Below are 26,179 nucleotides of genomic sequence, written 5' to 3'. Positions count from 1 at the left end.
TGACTGAAGACCTTGAAAATTTTCAGCTGATCAGAGAGAGCCAGCATGGATTTGTAAAGTGTAGGTCATGCCTGACGAACCTGATTGAATTTTTTGAAGAGGTGACTAAAGAGGAGAATGTCTATGGGTGTTGTTCATATGGACTTCCAGAAGGCATTCGATAAAGTCCCTCATAAGAGACTGTGAGCTAAAGTTGAAGCTTCCCCAATGGAATTGAGGGCAAATTATTGACCTGGTTAGGAAATTGGCTGAGCGGCAGGAGACAGAGAGTTCAGATAATGGGCAGGTACTCAAATTGGCAGCAAGTGTCCAGTGATGTCCCACAGGGATCTGTGTTGGGGCTTCAACTATTCTCCGTATTTATTAACGACTTAGTTGACAGGATGGAGAGCCACATATACAAGTTTGCCGATGACACAAAGATAAGCAGCATTGTAAGCAGCGTAGATGGAAGCATAAAATTACGTAGAGATATTAATAGATTAAGTGAATGGGCAAAACTGTGATAAATGGATTTCAATGTAGGCAAATGTGAGGTCATTCACTTTGGACTTAAAAAGGGTAGATTAGAATACATTCTAAATGGTGAAAAGCTCCAAACAGTGGAGGTCCAAAAAGACTTAGGGGTCCATGTACATAAATCATTAAAATGTCACGGGCAGATACAGAAAATAATCAAAAAGGCGAATGGAATGTTGGCCTTTATATCTAGAGGACTAGAATACAAGGGGGGTAGAAGTTATGCTACAGCTATACAAAGCACTGGTTAGACCACACCTGGAGTACTGTGTTCAGTTCTGGCAGCGCACCTCAGGAAGGACATATTGGCCTTGGAGGGAGTGCAGTGTAGATTTACTAGAATGATACCTGGACTCCAAGGGCTAAATTACGAGGCGATATTACACAAACTAGTGTTGTATTCCCTGGAATTTAGGAGATGAAGGTTGATTTGATCGAAGTTTTCAAGATATTAAGGGGAACTGATAGGGTAGATAGAGAGAAACTATTTCCACTGGTTGGGGAGTCTAGGACGAGGGGACATAGCCTAAAAATTAGAGCCAGGACTTTCAGAAGTGAAGTTAGGAAACACTTCTACATGCAAAGGGTGGTAGAAGTTTGGAACTCACTTCCGCAAATGGCAGTTGATGCTAGCTCAATTGTTAATTTTAAATCTGAAATTGGTAGATTTTTGTTAACCAAAGGTACTAAGGGATATGGGGCTAAGGTGGGTATATGGAGTTAGGTCACAGATCAGCCATGATCTCATTGAATGGCGCAACAGGCTCGAGGAGCTAACTGGCCTACTCCTGTTCCTATGTACAGGCCTAGACTGAGATACCCGAACCTCAGTAAGGAGCAGTATAGGAGGAGACTGCACTTCTCACGAGAGGCCACACTAGGAAGCTGCAGAATGCTGCTGCAGGTGCTGGAGCCCACTACCACAGCTGGCACTGAATTATCTCTGGCAGTTAAGGTAACCATAGCCCTAAATTTCAAACCATTTTGCCAAAGATAACCTTCAAGTTAAAGAGCACCTCACTTTAAAAGGTGCAAGCTTGCTTTGATTTGGTGTTGGGCCTGCCAGAAATCCCGCCCTCCAAAGCGGGAAGGCGACAATCAGTGAGGCCTCTCGTTTAAATTTCATAGGTGAGCTCCCTATGAAATCTATGGGCAGCTCACCTGTGAAATTTAAATGATAGGTGAGCTGCCCATGGATTTAAAAATCTATGCTATGCTGTTTACATATGAGCTGCTTTCAACCAAGTTAAAAATATTTTGTTTGAATAAAAAAGCTAAAGCCTGTGGACAAATTTTCATTCAGTTTGCTCAAATTTGGAAACTGCATTTTTCACAGATGACATGTGGCACATCAGAAGTAATAAATAATAGCACAGTTCTATGAAGAATGTCTCAAAACAGTGAAGTAAAGTTATTATATAAATGGTGCATTTAAATACTGAGTGTGCATATGAGGACAAATATTAGTGCTCAGTAATTCACTACTGAACTGTATTGAGTTGTTCAAGAACACATATTCCATTCTAAAATGTTGTCCATCCACACAAGCCCAATTCACTATTTACTCGAGAAAGATCTTACTAATATTAGTGCTATGTCCAACCATTTGTCATCTTTTAAACAGATACAAATTTAATTGAGTTAAATTAAGGGTACAAGGTTCAAAATTAACACCACCCTGATTAACAACTTGCAAGTATAACTTAGCCTACACGAGGAGTGTCACAAGGTACAGATATTTATAGTTGTTTGTGTTCCTATATGGCAATCCAAGATTGCTTCAGAACAGAAGGGCTGTTTGTATTCATGGAAAATATTAAAAATTTTAGAACATGTGCTCCTGTCAGAAACTTATTTTTTTTTGTTGCATTGTGATGACATCGGGCTCTCCATAAGGTAATAATATCATTGTGCATTGCTTCACATCATAGCCTATGGGCCCCATCATGTACTTTTGTTCTGTGTTGTTACAGTATTTTCCTCCCTTTTTGTGTAGTCAGTCATATGAAAAACAGGTCTGATGTACTACTGAACAGACTATGGCCATATTCATCCTCTCTGTGGGTAATATGTGTAATGATGTATCAGTGTCAGTAGGAGAATTTATAGACGTTCTTAATGTTTCAGGTAAGCACAACCAGTTAAAAGTAGATTGAGGAAGTAGATCAGCCTGCAAGATGGGAGGTTGTTAGCAGAGGTTGAGCTGCTGAATATAATAATGTTTTCAGAAACAATAGTTGTTATTCCTTTATTATTCAATGCTGGATTATTAGCAAAATCTACAATAAAATAAACATAACATGTGGTGTTGAATTGGGCTTGTGTGGATGGACAACATTTAGAATAGAATATGTGTTCTTGAACAACTCAATACAGTTCAGTAGTGAATTACTGAGCACTAATATTTGTCCTCACATGCACACTCAGTATTTAAGTGCAGAATGAAAAGTAGAAGTGGAGGTAAATTATCACAATAAGTAATTGAAGCAAACCAAAGAGAACCTCATGGATATAAACCATAACCACTATTTGGTCTTCAGATGACTGAAAATCTTTAAACAGTGAAATCTTTGAAAGTGAACTTAACTGTTTTTGGGACAGATGGAAAAAAATGAGATGATGAAAGCATCCATTTTTCTGAATGTTATTGTTGAAGAACTGCTAGATATTTATGATAATTTCAACTTCGTAGGAAAGAACGTGGTACTGTATATAATAATGGATAAGTTTGAGATACTGCAATGTTAAAAGAAATGTGATTTGTTATAAACACAATTGTTTCATGTGTGCAGAAAACCATCGATTAAAGTGATATATTTCAATCTGTACCATCTAGGTGTAAAGCATCATCTAGACAGAGCACAGAGAGTAAAATCGGGCAGAGAGGATCACATGCCCGTAACAGAATCTGCCTGATGCTTTTTCCATTGAAATTCATGGAAGGAAAATTGGGTGGGGATCCATTACTGGTGTGCAATCCTCCCCAGCCAATTTTCCTCTCATGCACTCTGCTCATGCGATGCTTTATACCCAGAAGGCAAGGATAAAAATCTACTCAAAAGTCTCACAATAAGACCTGAGAATCTGTTGATTTGACATGATCACTAAGAGGAAGGTGGCTGAGCCTGCAAAATGGAGTCTTGGACAAAAAAGCAGCACCAATAAGTAGGGCAGAAGAAGCATTAGAAAGTAAGGTTAAAATTTGAGCAGTGAAAAAGATAGAACCATCAAGCAGTAGCTAGGAAAGGGATTAAGAAACTGTCAAATGAGAAACCTGAAATGCTATCCATCAAAGCTGAAGGAGAGGGAGAAAAGAGAAAGTTGTGTGGACAATATGGAATGCAGCATAGACCCCAAAGTTGCCCAGGCTTTGAGAAACTATGCATAAAATGTGGTTAAAAATAACCAGTATGCAAGATGTTTCAAATCACAGAACAAACTGTGTGCTATACAAGAAAGGTCCCTTGAGAACATTTACATGGATATATTAGCTATAAGCCAAGCAAATGAAAAAGACTGGGTGCTGCAATTTGTAATGAATGAAACAGTCATATCCTTTAAATTGAATGCACGAGCGCTAGTGAATGTCATGGTTACAGAATAGACATAAATTGCAGGAGGCTAAAAGTAAAAGGAAAGCGAACAGGTACACCAATGAAAGGGATGTTCTCAATGTCCCATCTAGGACGACAAACGCAAGTTATGTGTAGTGGTGCCTAAAGATGTCCAGCCAATTTTAAATCTTACATAATGTTTGTGTTTTAAAAAAATACTTACAGTAGAGACTCAAAGTGATACAGGAGATTAGATTTTCTGAGTTCTTGTCCACGGTGAGTTACCTTGTCTGCAGTGTGTAGCGGAAAATTGCTTGTACATGTCCTGCAATTTTCCATGTATTGATTTCAATGGAAAATAGGGGGCAGTGCAGAAACTGATATGTGCTTGTTCTGGGAAAGGACTCAGAAAATTTACCTGGGGGAATGGACACTTGTACAGGTATATGAGACCTATTTCAAGGATTTGGGCATCTACCAGGAGAACAACCCACTCACGCAGAAAAGAACTACTGTATTTGCATTGTGAGAAGAATTAAAATGGAACTTGGTAAAATGGAAGGCTTAGGGACCATAAAGAAAATACATGAAACAACAGAGCAGGTAAATTCATCAGTAATTGTGGACAAAAGGAATGGTAAGTTGTGAATTTGCAATTAAAAGGCAATATTTCAAGCTTCCACCTCAAGAAAATATATCATAAAACCATCTATTTGCTATCAGACTCACTGACTGTGTCAGCATGTCAATTGATGATCTTTGGAGTTCAACAAAAGAGGAACATGCCATTGGACTTCATGAAGTACATCAGCATACTACAACAGTCAACCTGAAGTCACTAAATCAATATTTTTGGCATCATCATCATGTGAGAAGGCATTAAGGTTGGTAATATGCAAGACTTAGCTATTCAGTACATTCAACAAAGATATGCAAAGGTTCAAGGTATGATGAATTACTAAATCTCTTGGAAAAAGTACTGCCTCTAAGAAAACTGTTAGATAAGATTACCGAATGGAACTGGTATCATGGAGAAAGAAACATGGGTAAACTTAAGAACCAGCTCTTGCAGGAGCAGTCATTTTAAGTTCTACAATCCTGAAAGACCAACCAAAATTTCAGATGATGCATCACGGGAATATGCTGCTGCAAAAGTTATGATGATTGGTGGCAATCCATTGCTTAAACATAACGTCTATTGACTGAGGCAGAAAGAGATGAGGCATTAGGGGTCCTCGAAGAAATAATGCTGGAGGGATGGCCACAACTAAATCAAGACTGTTCTCCAGTCATTCAAGAACACAGAAACTGTACAGACTAGCTAACTGTAATTAGGAGTTAAACTAAAGAGTAGGACCTCAAAGGTAGTAATCTCAGGATTGCTACCAGTGCCACGGGCAAGTCAGAGTAGGAATGACAGGATAGCTAAGATGAATACGTGGCTTGAGAGATGGTGCAAGAGGGAGGGATTCAAATTCCTGGGCCATTGGAACCGGTTCTGGGGGAGGTGGGACCAGTACAAATTGGACGGTCTGCATCTGGGCAGGACTGGAACCAATGTCCTAGGGGGAGTGTTTGCCAGTGCTGTTGGGGAGGGTTTAAACTAATGTGGCAGGGGGATGGGAACCGATGCAGGAAGTCAGTGGGAAATAAAATGGTGACAGAAACAAAAGGCAGTAAGGGAGAGTGTACAGAACATGACCGGACAGATGGTCTGAGAAAGCAGGGCAAAGACCAAGGGAAGTCTAGATTAAACTGCATTTATTTCAATGCAAGAAGTCTGATGGGCAAGGCAGATGAACTCAGGGCATGGATGGGTACATGGGACTGGGATGTTATAGCTATTACTGAAACATGGCTAAGGGAGGGGCAGGACTGGCAGCTCAATGTTCCAGGGTACAGATGCTATAGGAAAGATAGAGCAGGAGGTAAGAGAGGAGGGGGAGTTGCGTTCTTGATTAGGGAGAACATCACGGCAGTAGTGAGAGGGGATATATCCGAGGGTTCGCCCACTGAGTCTATATGGGTAGAACTGAAAAATAAGAAGGGAGAGATCACTTTGATAGGATTGTACTACAGACCCCCAAATAGTCAACGGGAAATTGAGGAGCAAATATGTAAGGAGATTACAGACTGCTGCAAGAAAAATAGGGTGGTAATAGTAGGGGACTTTAACTTTCCCAACATTGACTGGGACAGCCATAGCATTAGGGGCTTGGATGGAGAGAAATTTGTTGAGTGTATTCAGGAGGAATTTCTCATTCAGTATGTGGATGGCCCGACTAGAGAGGGGGCAAAACTTGACCTCCTCTTGGGAAATAAGGAAGGGCAGGTGACAGAAGTGTTGGTGAGGGATCACTTTGGGACAAGTGATCATAATTCCATTAGTTTTAAGATAGTTATGGAGAAGGATAGGTCTGGCCCAAAAGTTAAAATTCTAAATTGGGGAAAGGCCAATTTTGATGGTATTAGACAGGAACTTTCAGAAGTTGATTGGGAGAGTCTGTTGGCAGGCAAAGGGACGTCTGGTAAGTGGGAGGCTTTCAAAAGTGTGTTAACCAGGGTTCAGGGTAAGCACATTCCTTATAAAGTGAAGGGCAAGGCTGGTAGAAGTAGGGAACCTTGGATGACTCGGGAGATTGAGGCACTAGTCAAAAAGAAGAAGGAGGCATATGACATGCATAGGCAGCTGGGATCAAGTGGATCCCTTGAAGAGTATAGAGATTGCCGGAGTAGAGTTAAGAGAGAAATCAGGAGGGCAAAAAGGGGATATGAGATTGCTTTGGCAGATCAGGCAAAGGTGAATCCAAAGAGCTTCTACAAATACATAAAGGGCAAAAGGGTAACTAGGGAGAGAGTAGGGCCTCTTAAGGATCAACAAGGTCATCTATGTGCGGAACCACAAGAGATGGGTGAGATCCTGAATGAATATTTCACATCGGTATTTACGGTTGAGAAAGGCATGGATGTTAGGGAACTTGGGGAAATAAATAGTGATGTCTTGAGGAGTGTACATATTACAGAGAGGGAGGTGCTGGAAGTCTTAACGCGCATCAAGGTAGATAAATCTCCGGGACCTGATGAAATGTATCCCAGGACGTTATGGGAGGTTAGGGAGGAAATTGCGGGTCCCCTAGCAGAGATATTTGAATCATCCACCGCTACAGGTGAGGTGCCTGAAGATTGGAGGGTAGCAAATGTTGTGCCTTTGTTTAAGAAGGGCGGCAGGGAAAAGCCTGGGAACTACAGACCAGTGAGCCTGACATCTGTAGTGGGTAAGTTGTTAGAGGGTATTCTGAGGGACAGGATCTACAGGCATTTGGAGAGGCAGGGACTAATTAGGAACAGTCAGCATGGTTTTGTGAGAGGAAAATCATGTCTCACGAATTTGATTGAGTTTTTTGAAGGGGTAACCAAGAAGATAGATGAGGGCTGTGCAGTAGACGTGGTCTACATGGACTTCAGCAAAGCATTTGACAAGGTACCGCATGGTAGGTTGTTACATAAGGTTAAATCTCATGGGATCCAAGGTGAGGTAGCCAATTGGATACAAAATTGGCTTGACGACAGAAGACAGAGGGTGGTTGTAGAGGGTTGTTTTTCAAACTGGATGCCTGTGTCCAGCGGTGTGCCTCAGGGATCGGTGCTGGGTCCGCTGTTGTTTGTTATTTATATTAATGATTTGGATGAGAATTTAGGAGGCATGGTTAGTAAGTTTGCAGATGACACCAAGATTGGTGGCATTGTGGAAAGTGAAGAAGGTTATCTGGGATTGCAACGGGATCTTGATCAATTGGGCCAGTGGGCCGATGAATGGCAGATGGAGTTTAATTTAGATAAATGTGAGGTGATGCATTTTGGTAGATCGAATCGGGCCAGGACCTACTCCGTTAATGGTAGGGCGTTGGGGAGAGTTATAGAACAAAGAGATCTAGGAGTACAGATTCATAGCTCCTTGAAAGTGGAGTCACAGGTGGATAGGGTGGTGAAGAAGGCATTCGGCATGCTTGGTTTCATTGGTCAGAACATTGAATGCAGGAGTTGGGATGTCTTGTTGAAGTTGTACAGGGCATTGGTGAGGCCACACTTGGAGTACTGTGTACAGTTCTGGTCACCCTATTATAGAAAGGATATTATTAAACTAGAAAGAGTGCAGAAAAGATTTACTAGGATGCTACCGGGACTTGATGGTTTGACTTACAGGGAGAGGTTAGACAGACTGGGACTTTTTTCCCTGGAGAGTAGGAGGTTAAGGGGTGATCTTATAGAAGTCTATAAAATAATGAGGGGCATAGATAAGGTCGATAGTCAAAATCTTTTCCCAAAGGTAGGGGAGTCTATAACGAGGGGGCATAGATTTAAGGTGAGAGGGGAGAGATACAAAAGGGTCCAGAGGGGCAATTTTTTCACTCAAAGGGTGGTGAGTGTCTGGAACGAGCTGCCAGAGGCAGTAGTAGAGGCGGGTACAATTTTGTCTTTTAAAAAGCATTTGGACAGTTACATGGGTAAGATGGGTATAGAGGGATATGGGCCAAGTGCAGGCAATTGGGACTAGCTTAGTGGTATAAACTGGGCGACATGGACATGTTGGGCCGAAGGGCCTGTTTCCATGTTGTAACTTCTATGATTCTATGATTCTATGAATAGATGGAATCGTGTACAGAATAAAATTGTAATTCCAAAAAGCTTACGTAAAGAAATGCTGTAAAAGATTCATTAGGGACATATGGTCAGGAAATCATGAGTAGCATTCTGCTTAACTCATTCTGCTTAAATTATAGGCTAAGCCAGCAAACAGAACCACTAAAATCTCAGCCAGTATCGTATTAGCCATATTAGAATGTTGGCAGTAATCAGTTCATGTGGAAGGGGTAGGATTAATTCATAGTTACTGACTGCTGCTCAACTTACCCAGAAGTGTGCACAATATGTACTATAACTAGTAACATGATGATAAATTGCAGGAAAGTCATTTTGACCAGATATGGAATACCTAATGAAGTGTTTAGTAACAATGGGCCACATTTTGCAAGTGCTGAGTTCAGACAATTTACCTAGGAATGGGATTTAAGGACAGGAAAGGAAGAAGTGGGGTGGGGTAGCTGTACTAATTAGAGACAACATAATGGCAACAGAAAAAAGGGACATAAGTAATATTAAGATAGAAACAGAACCCATATGGATTAAGACAAAGGATAATAAGAGATTGATCACATTAACGGGCATATGCTGCAGACCACTTAATAGTGGAAGGGAGGTGGAGGATGAAATATGTAGGCAAATCTATGAAATGAGTAAAAAACATTGAATAATAATCATGGCAAGAAGAAGTAGGGAAAGGGGGAAGGGGAATGGAGATTTTACAGTGTGTACAGGACTCCCTTCTTACCCAGTAAGTGAGAAGCCCAACAAGAGAGGAATCACTGTTGGATCTAATAATGGGAAATGAACCGGTGCATGTAAGAGAAGTAAGTGTAGGGGAACATCTAGGCAATAGCAATCATAATAATAAGTTTTAATATAATGATTGAGAAATACATAAGTAAGACAGAGTCCAAAGTAATAGTTTGGAAAAAAGCTAATTTTGAGGGGATGAGAATGAAACTAGGGAAGGCAAACTGGAAAAAAAAATTGACAGATAGAGATAGAACAGTAGTGGAAATATTTAAAATGGTGATCAATAGAGTTCAGGAGAAAAATATTCCTCTAAAAAACAAGAACAAACTATCCAATAATGAAGCACCATGGATGAATAAAGAGATAAGGGTAAAATTGAAACTAAAAAATGGCATACTCTAAGTATATAGATAGTAAAGGAGAGGATGACATAAGAGAATATGAAGAGGTTAGGAAGGATGTCAAAAAAAACAATTAAGAAAGCAAAGAGGAACTATGAAATTAAATTATCAAGGAATATTAAAAGAAGTAGTAAAGTATTCTACAGACACATAAATAACAAAAGAAAAATCAGGATAGCGATAGGGCCACTAAGGGATACACAAGATAAAATCACAGGTAATGATACTGAAATGGCAGAAATATTGAATAGTTACTTTGCCTCAGTATTTACCAGGGAGACTAACAAGGTGGATATGACATTAGAAGAGCACATTAAAAAAGGTATAAAGACATTTAATATAGAAAAGGGGGATAAACTTGCATCCATGCATATTAATAGATGATAGGGAGGAGATAGCAGAGGCACTATTACATATGTATAAAAATTCATTTGAAAAGGGAATAGTGCCAGAGGACTGGCGGACAGCTAATGTTATTTCTATATTTAAAAAGAGAAACAGAACAAATCCAAGGAACTATAGATCAGTTAGCTTAATGTTGGTTGTAGGAAAGATAATGGAACCTTTACTCAAAGATGTAACAGAAAAACATCTAGAAAACCAAAATATAATAAAGAGTAGTCAGCACGGATTTCAGAAGGGAAAGTCATGCTTGACCAACTTTATTGCATTCTTTGAAGGAGTAACAGAAAGAATAGACAAGAGTAATGCAGTAGATGTAACATATTTGGTTTTCAAAAGGACTTCTATAAGGTACCGCATTGTAGACTCATGACTAAGGTCAGAGCATGTGGAGGCAGGGGACAGGTAGCAGAATGGATAGCAAGCTGGTTACAAAACAGAAAAGAGAGTAGAGGTTAACAACAACAACAACAACAACTTGCATTTATATAGCGCCTTTAAAGTAGTAAAATGTCCAATGGCATTCACAGGAGCGATTTTCAAAATAAATTTAACACCGAGCCACATATTAGGAAGGTGACCAAAAGCTTGGTCAAAGAAGTAGGTTTTAAGGAGCGCCTTCGTGGAGGAGAGAGACTGAGAGGTTATGGGAGGGAATTCCAGAGCTTCTGGCCTAGGCAGCTGAAGGCACGGCTGCCAAAATCGGGGACATGCAAGGAGCGAGAATTGGAGGAACGCAGAGATCTCGGAGGGTTGTAGGGCTGGAGGAGGCTACAGAGGTAGGGAGAGGTGAGACCATGGAGGGATTTGAAAACAAGGATGAGAATTTTAAAATTGAGGTGTTCCCGAACCAGCCGCCATGTAGGTCAGCGAACACAGAGGTGATGGGTGAAAAGGACTTGGTGCGAGTTAGGATACGGGCAACAGAGTTTTGGATGAGCTCAAGTTTATGGAAGGTGGAAGATTGGAGGTCAGCCAGGAGAGCATTGGAATTGTCAAGCCTAGAGGTAACAAAGGCATGGGTCAGGGTTTCAGCAGCAGATGAGCTGAGGCAGGGGTGGAGACAGGCGATGTTACAGAGGTGGAAGTAGGATGTTAAGGGTAGCTACTCAGAACTGGCAAAAGGGTGGGAAATGATGTTCCATAGGGATTGGTGCTGGGTCCACTGTTGTTCACAATTTACATCAATGATTTTGATTTGGGAATCGGAAGTACAATTTCAAAATTTGCGGACGACACGAAATTGGGGTGTGTAGTTAATACAAAGGAAGAATGCATTAAATGCAAGAAGACATTAATAAACTTCCAGAATGGGCGTGCAATTAGCAAATGAATTTCAATATAAATAAGTGTGAGGTGGTGCATTTGGTAGAAAGAATAAGGAGGCCACATATTGCTTGGATAATAAGAGTCTAAATGGGGTAGAGGAGCAAAGGGATCTTGGGGTACAGATACACAAATCACAAAGTAGCGATGCAGGTTAATAAGGCCATAAAAAAGCCAAACCAAGCACTGCGATTCATTTCTAGAGGGACAGAATCGAAAAGTAGAGAAATTATGTTAAACTTGTATAGAACCTTGGTTAGACCACACTTGAAATACTGAAAACAGTTTCTGGTCTCCATTTTATAAAAAGGATAAAAAGGAGAAGGTGCAAAAAAGATTCACAAAGATTATACCAGAACTGAGAGGATATACTTATCAGGAAAGACTAAACAGGTTGGGGCTCTTTTCTCGATAGCTCACTCTTTTGTTTAAACTCCCAACTATAATTCTGCTGTAGTTTGTAAAATGTATGCACTCAAAGTTTCTAATATTGACAACAGCGTTCAAAGATTGTGAACTGTCTCTTTCCATTTTTCTTATTGGTTTCAGGCATGGGCTGTTGAAAAGAAAACACAGGAAGGGAACACTGTATGTGCTCCAAATTTCTATAATTATTTTTCCCAGATCATTTCCTTGCAACAATTGCTCAAGGTTTATTGCATCAATGTGGTTGCTTTCATGCCCTTAAAGAGATAATATCTTGGTGCTAGGAAGGCAAGTGATTACGTAAGCATGTCATTTTGTTCAGCTCAGTCTATCCTCCAATCCTACAAGTGTGATACATTGATTGTCGATCGCCTAACCATGAAATTCCTGAAATAGATATGTTACCATTTTCTACTGTGAAAACCATTCCTTAAAAAACATTCATAATTTCCAGTCAACATCCCTCTCTCACCTCTTTTATCTTGAAGCCCATTCCTGTTTTCATTGAACTGACTTTAAGTAGATAATCAGCTTTCTGGGAAAGTGGCAATTCAGGGATGATAACAGGCAGCCAAAGTAAATTATAAATTTGTACAAGGTCCAAAATTAGATTTGGGAAACCACTCGTGAGATACAAGCGCAAAACTACAAAGAACATCGTAAATGTCATCGTAATTTATCCCTGACCAGCTATTATCTTACATAAAAATGGATACCTGGGTGAGGTGAGATGACTAGTGGCAAGGAGGTCAGCTCTAATTCTCAATAGACACATAGCAAAGCAGGCATAAGAAGAAAATGAGTAGTTAATATCAGAGATGCAAATTTCAAGAAAACATTTGCATGCTCTGCTATATTAATTTGCAGTTCGCAGAGATGTCACTTTAAAAAAAATACACAGGGAATAAAGTACCAGGTGCATGTTAATATAGTTTCTTGCACACTGACAGAATGGTTACTAGCACAAACAACTCATCTAAATATTTACAAACTATTTATTAAACAACAGAAACAACCAATGTTTTGATAAAAGTATTGGCCCGGAATTTGCTCCAAAAATAACAGAGAGCCGAACAGCGCTCACCATTATTTAAGGGCAAATGGAAGAGCAACTTCCGGCAAGTGCACATGCACAGTCAAATGTGGAAATCTGGAAATTGCTCTACAAGATGCCCTGCTCCTCTGAAAGCTGCGTGGGATGGAGATCTCGCTGGCTGGAATGAATGGACCTATGCAAAGTCACCCTCCTGCCCAGCTGGAAACAAACTAATATATTTTGATTTTCAAAAGGCCTGCGATAAAGTACCGCATTGTAGACTCATGGCTAAGGTCAGAGTAGGAGAAGTCAGGGGACAGTTGGCAGAATAGATAGCAAGTTGGCTACAAAACAGAAAACAGAGAGTGGAGGTTAAGGGTAGCTACTCAGACTGGAAAAAGGTGGGAAGTGGTGTTCCATAGGGATCGGTGCTGAGAACACTGTTGTTCACAATTTACATTAACGACTCGGATTCGGGAATCGGAAGTACAATTTCAAAATTTGCAGACGACACCAAATTGGGGGGTGTGGTTAATAGCAAGGAAGAATGCATCAAAATGCAAGAGGGCATTAATAAACTTGCAGAATGGCCGTGTAATTGCCAAATGAATTTCAATATAGACAAGTGCGAGGTGGTGCATTTTGGTAGAATGAATAAGGAGGCTACATACTGCTTGGATAATAAGAGTCTAAACAGGATAGAGGAGCAAAGGGATCCAGGGGTACAGATACACAAATCACCAACAGTAGCGATGCAGGTTAATAAGGCCATAACAAAGGCAAATCAAACGCCAGGGTTAATTTCTAGAGCAAGAGAATTGAAAAGCAAAGAAATTATGTTAAACGTGTATAGAACCGTGATTAGACCACACTTGGAGCACTGTGCACAGTTCTGGCCTCCATATTATAAAAGGATATAGAGGCATTGGAGAGGGTACAAAAAGATTCACAAGGATGATTCCAGAACTGAGAGGATATATTCATCAGGGAAGGCTGAACAGGCTTGGACTCTTTTCTCTAGAAAAGAGAAGGCTGAGGGCTGACCTGATAGAGGTCTTTAAGATAATGATGGGGTTTGATAGGGTCGACGTGGAGAAAATTTTTCCACTTGTGGGGGAGTTCAAAACTAGAGGACATAAATATAAAATAGTCACTAATAAATCAAATAGGGGATTCAGGAGAAACTTTTTTTACCCAAAGAGTGGTAAGAATGTGGAATGCACTACCACAGGAGTAGCTGAGGCAAATAGCATAGCTGTATTTAAGGGGTAGCTAGATAAGCACAAGAGGGAGTAAGAAATAGAAGGGTATCCTGATAAGGTTAGATGAAGTAGGGAGGAATGAGGCTGGCATAGACCATTTGGGCCGAATGGCCTATTTCTGTGCCCTAATTTTGGTGTAACTCGATGTAATCCATACAGAAGAAGGTATACTCAGTTTTCTGGGTCTAAGCTCACTTTTAATGGCATGGTAAATATTAATGACTGCCAAACAACCTCTCTGCCACTGAAAATTAACTTTTAAAAATGTGGAGTCTCATTCCTTCTGATTTTAATTGTTGTTGGACATTTAAAATAAAAAAAATTTAATTTTATTTTTTTACTTTTTCTTTGTCAATTTATCTGTCTTTTAATTCAGTATTTCTTAGCCTCTCTTTATTTCGCTTTCTCTAACTGATTTTACATTGAATTTACTGTTTAATGCCCCCAAATTAAAGGCCAAAGGTCCTTCTTATCATTTAGAAATTTACTGTTGTAGCTTTCACTTCCTGATTCTGTGTCTGTGCGACTTGTCAAGGATGCTTCAATCTGATTGGTTGAGGGGACAGAGCGATCCTTTCCCTGCTCACACAGCTCACAGATGCCCGGGAGAGGACGCTGCACTTTTTGCAACTCACCATTAGAGGAAGTTCCTGCACTAAAGCCCGTGGATCGTTTGTGGGTAAGTTTAAATAAAATGAGCTTCGGGCGCTGTTCGTTCGCCACTCAGAGCAAATTCAGGGCCACTATTTTCCTTGCTGTTGTGATTTGTACATATTTCTTTTGCCTTTGAAGGAACATTTAATGCAGTTAACTTGAATTCAGGAGCCATTCGTCATTTTTTTCAATGAAAGTGTTTGACATCAGTTTCCATTACGATTAAAAAATAAAATATCGCCATGAGATAGGACCTCAATGAACATTGTTTTGATGATGAGTTTCTGTAGAATCATTTAAGTATTTTTGACAATTAATTTGTTTGAAAATCGCTATTGTTACATAGAATTACATAGAATTTTATAGCACAGAAACAGGCCATTTGGCCCAACAGGCTTATGCCAGTGTTTATGCTCCACACAAGCCTCCTCCCACCTTACTTAATCTCACCCTATCAACATATCCTTCTATTCTTTTCTCCCTCATGTACTTATCTAGTTTCCCCTTAAATGCTATATACTATTTGCCTCAACTACTCCCTGTGGCAGCGAGTTCCACATTCTCACCGCTCTGAGTAAAAAAAATTCTTCTGAATTCCTTACTGGATTTATTGGTGACGACAGTACCTTATATATATGGCCCCTACTTTTGGACTGTCCCGCAAGTCGAAACATCTTCTACCCTTTCGAACCTCTTCAAAATGTTATCAGGTCACCTCTCAGTCTTCTCTTTTCTAGAGAAAAGAGCCCCAGACTGTTCCCTCATAGTATACTTGTACCCTCAAAGTTCTGGTGTCATCCTTGTAAATCTTTTTTGCACTTTCTCCAATGCTTGTATATCCTTTTTGCAATATGGAGACCAGAACTGTGCACAGTACTCTAAATGTGGTCTAACCAAGGTTCTATATAAGGTCAACATAATTTCTCTGCTTTTGAATTCTGTTCCTTCATTGTTCATCTATTTGATAAATTAAACTAACTTTCTTACCAAGGGTTGCACATTAAGTAGGAACAAGAAATCAGCTAGACACTATATATTGGTTGCCTTTTTTTCTTTTTAAATGTCATAATTTTTAGTAGTCTTGATCTAATAATCCATTAAGGCTTTGACTTTGAGTACAATAAGCCAAGGTGCCGTCATATAACGGAATCTCCTTGACATTTTCATTTTTTTCCCCAATTTTCTCCCCTTCTTGCTGAAGTACAGTTTCACAGGCAGCTGCAGTCTTCCCGTATCTGGCCCAAGTGGGCAATCTTCATGCTTGAGCCCAGGCAATGAGAGTCAGCGGACTATTCAAAGTATAGATTCTGTCCTCATCCAACATCCACATATGCACATTTCCCAGCAGGACTCACTGCATTACAGCTGTAGTTAATGAATAATGATCATGCATAGGGACCCTAGCTGCTTTTTCTTCTCTCTAGTTCAGGAGTGCTGAGGCCAATTGCAACACCACAACTACTACCAGCCTGAAATCACCTTATTCAGCACAGATTCAGGGTCACACTTAAGATCTTCTGATCTCTACGGCTTAACCATATACTGGGCAGGACCGTTAAACTCTACCCCAGTGGGGGACTCTCCTTGACATTAGTTGTAACACTGTAGTGCATTGACACCAACGTTTGTTGTACTTTTATTCTTTCTTTTCAGATGCTTCCTTATGATAATGTATTGCATGTGAACTAAATGCCAATACTGTATTAGTTACTGTGGCGCCAAAAATCCACATGGGGGTCACATCCTGCCGAAAATGCTGAGATGTATCCACTGGGATCCTCCTTCGCTGACCCCAGAGAACTTCCTGGGATCTTGGGTACTTTACATTGTAATGGTAGGCACCCACACCACTAGGGGCACAACCCGGCAGAGTTCCCAGTTATGAAAAGGAGAGGTGGGCGCACCCCTCCCCAGGAGAGGAGTAATAGTTTCACATAATGGCCTCCTTTGTAAGTGTACTGCTTTAAAATATTTTTTTTCCTTTGGGGTCCAGGCCACAATTCCAAACTGAACTCCTAGATGGGCCTCACTTCTGCCTGTTGTTGGTGTGGTCCCTCTAAGAGCCAGGAAAGTGGGAATTCCGTACAGAGGGGTCACTGCCTCTAGCCTTGACCCCTCCTAAGCCATTGACCTTATAAGAAGTGGGTGAAGACTTCAGCCCTTACAAGGCTGCATACGAATTCTCTGACCGATCTGTTTCCCAGCCTAAATTCTGGCCCCATCTGGGGATTCCTACCAAAGTCACCATGGAGGCACACTTGAAGGGCCATAAATTTCCAGTGCCTGTATCTGTCAGGTTAAATATTAGCTGCTCCAATCACACTGATAACATTGTGACACAAAATACTTTGCTCTACATTGCCTAACAGAGCATAAGCTATCATTCTGATACATGGACCAGGTTCACTTTTGAAACTTGCGGATGCCATTACCATGAAGTAATTCCCACGACACATGTCAATGAAGAATGCTGTTTCCTCAGAGGTAGAAGATAAGCTTAAAAGTCTTTCACCATTGCCATATCCTGTTGATGGCTTAATCTGACTTGCAGTGCCGCTAGCCTAGGACATGATGAAAACTGGGCTGCTCACTTCTTTGCTCTCAAGTCATTATTTCCTCCTTCACGTTGGATTCATTAGCACAGCTTTACCAAATTTGAGCCAAACATAACACAAAAGACAATATTACATTTTGTGCTGTGTAGATATTTCCTCCCGTGATCTTTAAACATTTTTTTTTGCCAAGGGCCATAAATACGGCTTGAGTGAAAGCATCTGGTGATGCCTCATTTTATCTTATACTGTAATAAAACAGACAGCAGAATTCATGATCTGTTTATCACTAAAACAGCACAAAGTTCTCACAGGAAATGGACTGTTTTTCCTGTCTATTGTAAGATTCACAGCTACATATTTACGTCCTAAATCTGCCATATTCCACATTTTTTCCCCCTGGGTTCATTAATTTAACTTTTTTAAATAAATGAATACTATACACCAAAACTCTTAGAGATCCTTTTTATATATAGTTTAAATATATTTAATCAAATGATATCACAGGATGTTACCAACCCAAGGTAGAAATGGGAGTCTGCCATTTCGACTATGCATTTGCAAGAAGCCCTGTGCCTCGTGGGAATTTGATTCCCTGCCCAATCTGTTTTAGCCATAGGGGAACTGGTTTCCTGTGATTCAGTGCGTCAAATAGGGATGTTCAGATAAATGAGAAAGTTCAATTGATGGACTCTTACAATTGATTTCTCCCCACCCCATCTATTAGCGGTTCATCATGCCCTAATTTATAGGCTCTGAAACTTCATTTGGTCACCCTTGCTCCTACTTTTCATGTTGCAGTTACTAAATGTCTTTTATAATTCTGTTTCCATTTTATCATGCCCAGCCTATTTTGCCAGTTTTGTGATTTTACATGAAAGAACAAATCAAAGCTTTGTGAATTGCAAAACCAATACTAATCAAATATGAAGTCTTGTGTCTTCATAATAATCATGTAGAGTACTTTCCAAAATGCCATTAGTACAACAATAAAAGTTGGACTTGGTTGTATAATCATATCAGGAGTGTTTCCTCCAGGCCCAACACATCTACCTGTCATCCCACACATGCAACTGACCAAACCCCCCGCCCCGCCACGATCTCTGATCCCCCACGATCTCCGCCACCCCCAATGATTTCTGACCCACTCCCCATGAGCTCTGACCCCCCCTGGTAACCGACACCCCCCCCTCCCCCTGATGACCAAACCCCCACTCCACCGATCTAAGACTTACCTGCTGGCATCCGTTCCCAGGCTGCTCTCCTATCCGACTGACAGCCAGCTTGTCAATCTGGCTGACAGTCGGGCGGGAAACCTACTGAAAAAAAAAAATCGAAAGACGCCCTTACGTCAAAATCCTAAGGATGTCCAGGAAATCTATACTTCCAGGTTTCCTGTTTTCTTCCTAGCTCCCTGTTAAAATTTACCCCAAAGAGTCTGCAAAGGGATATAGACAGGTTAAGTGAGTGGGCAAGAAAGTGGCAGATGGAATATAACGTGGGGAAATGTGAGGTTATTCACTTTGGTAGGGAGAATAGAAAAACAGATTTTTTTTAAATGGTGAGAAACTATTAAATTCAGAGGGATTTGGGAGTCCTTGTACATGAAACACAGAAAGTTAACTTGCTAGTAGAGCAAGCAATTAGGAAGGCAAATGGTACATTGGCCTTTATTGCAAGGGGGTTGGAGTACAAGTGTAAGGAAGTCTTGCTGCAATTGTACAGGGCTTTGGTGAGACCACACCTGGAATACTGTGTACAGTTTTGGCCTCCTTATCTAAGGAAAGACATAGTTCCCTTAGAGGCACTGCAACAAAGGTTCACTAGATTGATTCCTGGAATGAGAATTCTCTAGCCCAGAGGGGTGTGGATGCTCAGTTGTTCAGTATATTCAAGACTGAGATCAATAGATTTTTGGACTCTAAGGGAATCAAGAGATATGGAGGTCGGGCAGGAAAATGAAGCTGAGGTCGAAGATCAGCCACGATCTTATTGAATAGTGGAGCAGGCTCAAGGGGCCTACTCCTGTTCCTATTTCTTATGTTCTTATGTTCTCCCCTTAACCTTCTCTGTTCTAAGGAGATCAACCCCAGCTTCTCCAGTCTCTCCACTTAACTGAAGTCCCTCATCTCTGGTACCATTCTAGTAAATCTCTTCCGCACCCTCTCTAAGGCCTTGACATTCTTCCTAAAGTGTGGTGCCCAGAATTGAACATAATACTCCAGCTGAGGTCGATCCAGTGTTTTATAAAGGTTTAGCATAACTTCCTTGTTTTTGTATTCTGTGCCTCTATTAATAAAGCCCAGGGTCCCATATGCTTTTTTAACAGCCTTCAATGATTTGTGTATGTGCACCCCCAGGTCTCTCTGTTCCTGCACCCCCTTTAAAATTGTACCATTTAGTTTATATTGCCTCTCCTCATTCTTCCCACCAAAATGCATCACTTCATACTTCTCTGTGTTAAATTTCATCTGCCATGTGTTTGCCCATTTCACCAGTCTGTCTATGTCCTCCTGAAGTCTATTACTATCTTCCAAATTGTTTACTACATTTCTGAGTTTAGTGTCATCTGCAAACTTTGAAATTATACTCTCTATACCCAAGTCCAGGTCATTAATACATATCAAAAAGTGCAGTAGTCCTAATACTGACCCCTGGGGAACACCACAGTATACTTCGTTCCAGTCTGAAAAACAACTGTCCACCGCTACTTTCCACTTTCTGTCCCCTAGCCAATTTTGTACCCACGCTGCCACTGTCCCTTTACTCCCACGGGCTTTAATTTCTATAATTAAGAGATATTCATTGTCTAAATGATCTGTGTTTTAATGTTTCACATCCAATTAGATAGCCTAGAATTTATCAGATTCAGGTATCAAGGGATTTCATTGCTACAACCCCGGGTACTGCTATCATACATAGGTCAATGTTAGTCAACTGCCATAAAAGTAAGATGCTCAGACTACTTATGGGAGTAACTGGTGCCACTGAACCCTAGACAGTATCTATGGTAGATTCAAATTTGTAACCAATGATATTTCACAGCTACAAAGCCAGATTAGATTTAACCATAGAAACAGTAAACATAGGATTTGTTTTTAGTAAGCGAATAAAAGTTAAAAACTACAAAGGATGATTGAGTATAGTGCACAGTCATAATTAATATTCAGTCATAATTTCTTGTATTTGGGTAGCTTTTCTCTCTTTCTTTATTTTTTTGGTGCCACTGGGGCCTAAATTTGTTAGCGACCCAAACCGGGTCTGATTCCTACTGTGTGCAGCAACAGTACGCCAAAAAGGAAAGAGGGGAAGGCGATTGGGAGGGAGGGGCGAGGGCTTCCTGCTCCTTCCAACTCCACAAAAAAAACATTTTGGAATTTTTGAAGCTTTTTTTTTTGACTAGCCTCCAGCAGTCAACTTGAGCTCCCAAGCTTTGAGGTGGAGACACATTCTGTACCTGTGATTAGCAGAGTGGGTTGGAGGGCAGCACCATGAAATAAACCTCCAGAATAAATACATAGATTGTTTAGAAATGATTAAAATAATTCTCAGTTTCTCTTGGTCAGTGAATTCTCAATGTATAGATTTCTTAGGACCCTACACCTGATATGTATAAGTCCATACAACTGTTTTTATAAGTGCAAGATTCAGACAGACATAAGGCTATGCCTTCCACAGTTCTTGTCAAATCACATTAAATAAGGATTTGAAACAAAATCTTAAAAGAGCCATCCATGATTGCCCATTTTTTCAGAAGAATGGAAAAGAATTAGGGGGAAAACTTGGATAGGGGCTGTTTTTGGGTGTAGGTAGCGTGATGTGCTATTACCCTGCGCCCAATGACCCCTGCGTAGGCAGGACGCAAGTTTCGGCCCACCTGAGGGCTCACCTGCAATCAGCATTCCATTCCGGGCCTCGCATGTGGAATCAATGCAATTCGCACTTTCCACCACCAGGATGGGCTCAATTTCTTAAATGGAGGATGTTTCTTAGAAATCTCTTAAAGGTAGATGGTACCTGTTATTTGCTTAAAATAACATTCTATTGTTTGCACGGAGTCCGATGGAGATCAGACATCGCACACGTAAAACACAGATGCAGGTCCCATCCCTATGTTTACACACTGATGAAGTATGTTAAAACATTGCATAAAGGTTGCACACTACTAAATCCCACATCCTCCAATCTTCAGGCCAGACCTCACCAATCTGCTGATCTGAGTTGGTACCTGGCCTGCGAGAGTGCGTGCACCAAGGTTCTCTGCTGATGCACTAGAGACCTTGGGTGCAAAAGGTGGACGGAAGGAGGGACATCCTATATCCGCAGGGGGGCGGAGGGGGGCAAGAGGCCCTCCAGACATATATCCAAAAGGCAGTGGGAAGCAGCGGGGGACAAAATCAATGCCAGGCGCACAGCACATGAACGCAGTGCAGGAAGAAGTTCAAGCTGGAAACGTGCGTGCGCATCCAAGATGCCATCTTGGATTTGGAGGGGCCGTGTTGCGCCGAAACAACGGGCGCTACCCGGCCCAATTTAGCGCCCTTAGTCTTTCCTTTCCCTTTCTTACCCAAAAAATGTTATAAAATTGTTATCTAAATATCTATTTTATAAACGCAGGGGTCACCAAATTCCGCCTCTTGACAACCTTTTGATTATTATAGATAACCCCTTTATTTTCAATTCAATAGCAATAATAAATAGGTGCGTGTTTTATAATGTATACTGCTATTCAGACAAGGAGTACATGGAACATTGGGAAAGCCACATTTTACAACATAGCTTTCATTAGGAGGCATAGTTTCAAGAGGCTCATCTATATTTCAGTTAAATGTTACATCAAAATATGACACAAATCAATTTTACAAAGCAAACTAATACTGGACTTCCAGCAATAAAAGTTTAGACTGTTGGTTAAATACTTAAAATAAGGAATAACAGGTTTGATGTACTGATTCCCTTACCAAGTAGAGGAGTAAAGAAAGCTTTGAAAACAGTACATGTTCTTTTAAAGGAAAAAATACACATCATTCTGACTGTTCTTCAGTCGTTTTTTTCTCACATTTTCAATTATCTAGTTCATCCTCAGCTTGATGATAGGACATAAGTTTCTATAATTGTTTAATTTAAGTTCTCTATAGCAAGAACCCTATCTAGGTTTTTATTACAACAATACTGTTTTTCAAACAAAATAAACTAAGTTTTGTTTATTGTAAGATGTAATGAGATTTAACAAGGCAGGAACATGTAACTAAAGTATGTGAATTATGTGATTCTTATCTTATTTTTATCGGTTTGAAAAGATTCTCATGTCATTCACTGGTTTGATCCAAATCAGCTGTTTTAAGACTTATGATTCAGTTCAAATCTGGTTTCTCTTTAAAAACCATCACAGTGCAAAGGGAAAATGAGCCTTCTGAAATAGTTAACTGCTTAACTGCCAATATATGCCAATAATTCATTTCAGGCCCATAATCCTACCCACTTTAAATTGTATTTACAAACTTGTCTTAACTGCCCTACCCTCTTGTCCTGTTTTCCCCATTGTTATAAACACAATAATGATGCATTCCTTAGTCTACTCTATTGAATATGCTGAAGGTATGGAATGGGGCCAAAGGACACCAACGCTGGAGGAATATGAACATTGAAATCACTCCCTTCTGTTGGATTTTTTGCTGCATCGATAATTGGCAGTAAACTCACACTTTACAAATAGTATATCTTCAAAGATAGATTTTGGCACACACTAACTGATAAAGGTCTAAAAGAAGATTGTAAACAACATCAAAACATATGTATTCAGTGTTAAAATAACACTGTTAGTAGCACTTTTAATATCATCTGCAAGTCATTTAAAGGGTGGTGGTGACCTAGTGGACATTTTTTGGTCAGACTCGGTTCTTAGAGAACAGCTGCTTGGAAAAACATTTATGTAAGTTCACCACATTGAACGCCGAAGGAGGTCAGCAACAGCAGATGTTAGAGGGTGAACTCAGCATTACTTAGGCACAGCGGAGAGGAAAAAGGGGCGGAGACCCTTTAACCCAGGTCATTGTCTCCATAATATTGCCTCAGCATTCCTGGGATTGCCCCAAGGTATGTCACTGACACAGACCCAGTGTTACAATATTAACGAGGCTGATGGTGGGTATTCCCGGCCTCCAACCTCGTTTTGATCCTCTTTAGTACATCAGGTGTATTTATGAAGAGGCGCCTGAAGAAACCTGACACAGGGTCTTTGCCAGGATCCTCACGGGCCAGAGGATCTGTGGGAGTCTCTGGGGGAGGCTGGAGATGAAAATGAAGCCATTAGGACTAATTTTTTGGTATTTTCCTTCTCTTCCCCCACCCTCTCACTCCCGTCCACTGATGATCTTCGAGCCTTAGGACAAGGAACCCAGTTCCAATTTTCTCCCTGGTTTTCTGGTGCTAGGCCCAGCTAGAGAGTGGTCCAGGAGTGTGCATGGATCATGTAATCCCCCTCCTTTAACAGACGCAGTGCATTAGGGTTAGGGTTGTCGTGTCAACTTCTGCATTTAAAAACATTTAGAGCCATAATAAATTCATTTCAACACTGTTGGAGCTATGACCATATCAGCTACTGTGTCACAACATTCTCCTCTGAATACATACATGATAAGAGTGCCTTGCAAGACCTCATCTATGTGATGACATCCCTTTAATGTTGGCACTACTGCATGTTTCTCAAATTACCTTGCTGTGCATAGAATGCCAACAATGGAGTACATTTCACAGGTTACTTCAGACTGGAGTGCACCTGTAAAATGAGTTCTATATATTAAAAAAAAGTCACACAAAACTTTTTCAGCAGTGCAAACCGAGCAGCTTAGGCATTGTTCCATTTCACATTGTAAAAGCGTAAAGTATATTTGCCAGATATTCTCAACTTGGGCTTGCAATAAAAGTAATTATAAGATAAAAAAGTTGCAACATTTCTTCCTATTCATCATCTGTTATAATTTTTAAGTCATAATAGGAGTGCCGGCTTATCAGATAGCAGCACTGGTGGACAAATCTACTTATATACAGTACAAACAGCTGTTAACCTGCATGGAGCTTCAACTATATTTAAATGATATTGTATAAACTTGTGGATTTAGAAATCCTAAAGATAAGCATCCAATTTCTCTCATTCAATTCATGACTGTATAATCTGCATGCATCATTTATCACTACTGGCTATTGTTGACAGTGTGATTTTTTTTCTTCACAAAGATAAAAGCAGAGACTCAACTGGAGAAGTAAAGGAACAGAAGAAGCAATTAACCCTCATTGCAAGGACAATTATCCCCTATTTTAAATCCGAGATACGATAGCCCCAAAAATGTGTGGGCTTTTACAGCCCACTCCTGGCGTAAGCCCACCAGGTGTGCAGTAGAAGGCCTGTGAATTAAGACGGGACCCAGATATGGTGGTGAATCCTGGCACTTATATTGGGAGCAGAGGTCTGCAGATTTTGGGGGCCCATGTATAATACAATATTTATACCATGAGCTGGATTTGCTTGCGTAAGACCACTAAGTAAGTACCACAAGGTACATAGAAGTAATTCCAGGTATTATGTTCTAGATGTAATGTGTTTAAAACAAATTTGATGACAGTTTTTTAAAATGGAGTGATTTTGAGTGTTACCAGCTAATTCTGCAAGAATACAGGAAGTTGTTGGTGATGTTACATGCTGTCAGCTATCATCATTTGAAGAACGGCTGCATTGTGGTAACTTAGGAAATAAAACATTGATCTTCAGGATAGAAATGTGGTGGTCTGGAATAGAAGTGGTACCCAGGAACAAAGAATGGTTAGAAAATATAAGAATAAACTGTATTAGCATGAAAGAGATGAACAGAAGGAGGCCATTCAGTCCATCTGCCGGCCGAAAAAGAGCCATCCAGCCTAATTCCATTTTTCAGCTCTTGGTCCATAGCCGTGTAAGTTGCGGCACTTTAAGTGCATATCCAAGTACTTTTTAAATGCGATGAGGGTTTCTGCCTCTACCACCCTTTCAGGCAGTGAGTTCCAGACCCCCACCACTTTTTGGGTGAAAATATTTCTCCTCATCTCCCCTCTAATCCTTCTACTAATTACTTTAAGTCAATCCCCCCTGGTTATTGGCTTCTCTGCTAAGGGAAATAGGTCCTTCCTATCCATACTATCTAGGCCCCACATAATTTTATACATCTCAATTAAATCACCCCTCAGCCTCCTCTGTTCCAAAGAAAGCAACCCCAGCGCATCCAATCTTTCCTCATAGCTAAAATTCTCCAGTCCTGGCAACATCCTCGTAAATCTGCTCTGTACCCTCTCAAGTGCAATCACATTTTTCCTGTAATGTGGTGACTAGAACTGTACCAAGTGTTTTATGCAGTTCTAGCATAATCTCTCACATCTTGTATTCTATGCCTCAGCTAATAAAGGAAAGTATCCCGTATGCCTTCTTAAACGCCTATTCGACCTGTCCTGCTACCCTCAGGGATCTGTGGACATGCACTGCAAGGTCCCTCTGTTCCTCTACACCTCTCAGTACCCTCCCATTTATTGTGCATCCCCTTGCCTTGTTTGCCCTCCCCAAATGCATTACCTCATACTTCTCCAGATTGAATTCTATTTGCCACTTTTCTGCCCACTGAAC

General features: G+C 40.5%; 1 protein-coding gene across 2 annotated transcripts in view; it reads right to left on the bottom strand.

Annotated features, from left to right (window-relative positions):
• The window catches only part of neurl1b (neuralized E3 ubiquitin protein ligase 1B), a 384,643-nt gene that overhangs the window by 107,193 nt on the left and 251,271 nt on the right, over nucleotides 1-26,179 (bottom strand). The gene's annotated exons all lie outside the window — the stretch shown is intronic.

Source organism: Heptranchias perlo, chromosome 14 (genome assembly GCF_035084215.1).
Source record: "Heptranchias perlo isolate sHepPer1 chromosome 14, sHepPer1.hap1, whole genome shotgun sequence".
In the NCBI taxonomy this organism is placed as follows: Eukaryota; Metazoa; Chordata; class Chondrichthyes; order Hexanchiformes; family Hexanchidae; genus Heptranchias; species Heptranchias perlo.
Note: the sequence above shows the minus strand (reverse complement) of the source record. Positions and strands in the feature narration are given on the sequence as shown.